The following is a 1,988-nucleotide window of genomic DNA, read 5'->3' as shown; positions in this document are numbered from 1 at the left end:
CACAGCCGTCAGCTCGTAGCATCAATCCAAATCGGTTATCAAAATCATGTTCCAGTGTACGCGCCAGGGTCAAAGTCCCCTTGATTGGGGAATCCACGGGGGCATCACTCCCCAGACTGCATCTATCTGTAGAGCACCCCTGTGGGTGGATACTTAGTCAACTGGCGGCATCCATTCGCCATGTCGCGAAGACGTCGTTGGCTATAAATGCCTTTTTGTAGCATGTCCTCGGTCTTCACCGCTCGTGGTCGGGGGCTGCTTATTTTTCACAGCTAACCTTTAGGTCGTTCAGCCATCCGCCACCTGCTGACCCCGATAGTAGCCTGAGCTCGGCCCTACCATTTTTTTTTTTTTTTTTTTTTTTTTTTTTTTTTTTTTTTTTGCGGGTCAGGATGGGAAAATGCTTTACGCATGTGACGAGTACGTCTCTCGCCTTATGCCGGGCTCCGTAGTCAACGGTACCGGCTAAAAACCCACCCTGTGACACCCCTGGGAGTTAATTCCACCTCGGAACCGCTTTCGCATTACTTCGAGGTGGACCCCATATCTGGTGATTATCCATTTCGTCTTCATTGTGTCTGCGTCCAGACCTCCGCATTTATACTCTACGCCGCTGCGTCCAGGTCAGCTTTCTTCCTGCGCAGTACTTGTTCGGCATATCTCTTCACCGCCTCCCACTTTCTCTCGTCCTCCAGCATTTTTTGGACTATTGTCTCAGGCGTAACGTCGCCAATCGCTGCTTCCAACTCGCTGCGTCTTTCAACCCAGCGCTCGCAGTGGAAAAAAGTGTGCTCCACATCGTCTTCAACTTCAACCTCCTCATAAATACACTTGCTTGAGGAGCATTTGCCCATTTTATGCAGGTATTTCCGGAAGTAACCATGTCCTGTTAACATCTGTGTGACGTAATAGTTGACGTCGCCGTGCTTCCTTTCTTTCCATATCCGTACATCGGGTATTAATCGTCGCGTCCATCTGGCCCGATTTTCGCTAGTCCACCTTTGTTGCCATCTCTCGGTAGTCTCCTCTCGTATGGCCTGTGTATGATCCATTTGGGCCCCGTCCTGTATTCTTTGAGTGTTGGACCTCTCGGTGTAGAGCCTGGCGCGCTGCATGGCCTGCAGGTCTATCGGAACCATTCCGGCTATTACAAGGGCTGCGGGCTCCGACACTGTCCGGTAGGATGATATGACTCTAAGTGCCGCCGTCCTCTGTACCGAGAGCAGGGATTTCGCTCGGTATGCCGTCTGCAGTGTCTGGCCTCATATTTCGCTTCCATAGAGGAGGATGCTATTGCATGTCTCCATTAAGAGTCTGCGCCTGCTTGGGAGAGGCCCACCTATGTTTGCCATCAGTCGACTAAGTTGCGCCGTTATCTTTGAGGCTTTTGTTGTCGCGTGCCGTATTTGCTCTGCGTAGGTCAGCTTTGTATCTAGTCGGATTCCTAGATATTTGATCGATCTCTTGGTCTTCACCAGTATATCGTCTATACGCATATCCACTTCCACTGGGATATTTTTTCTCGTTAGGAGAAGTAGTTCCGTTTTCTGCATCGCAAGTTGTAGGCCATGGGAATCTAGCCAGTCCCTTGCCCTTAGCATCACCTGCCGTAATTTGCGCTCAGCGCCTTCCGTGTCTCTTGCCGTGATGACTGCAGCAATGTCATCAGCATATCCTACTAGAAAGGTTCCGTCTGGCATTTCCATTCGCAGTATTCCATCATAACTGGCATTCCAGAGGTCCGGTCCGAGTATGGAGCCCTGCGCCGCTCCTGATGTGACCTCATATTCACTCGTTCCATCTTGAGAATTATAGATAAGTACCCAGTCACTCAAGTAACTTCTCATTATTCTCGTCAGGTACGCCGGGATATTAAAGTCCTCTCTGAGCGATTTGAGGACGTCAGACCATCTAAGGCTGTTGAAAGCGTTCTTCACATCCAGTGTGACCAAGAGGACAATTGGCCTGGAGTAGTGGTTCCTTTGCCT

The sequence above is a fragment of the Stomoxys calcitrans genome, chromosome 1 (assembly GCF_963082655.1).
Source record: "Stomoxys calcitrans chromosome 1, idStoCalc2.1, whole genome shotgun sequence".
NCBI lineage: Eukaryota > Metazoa > Arthropoda > Insecta > Diptera > Muscidae > Stomoxys > Stomoxys calcitrans.
This window is presented reverse-complemented; position numbering follows the sequence as displayed.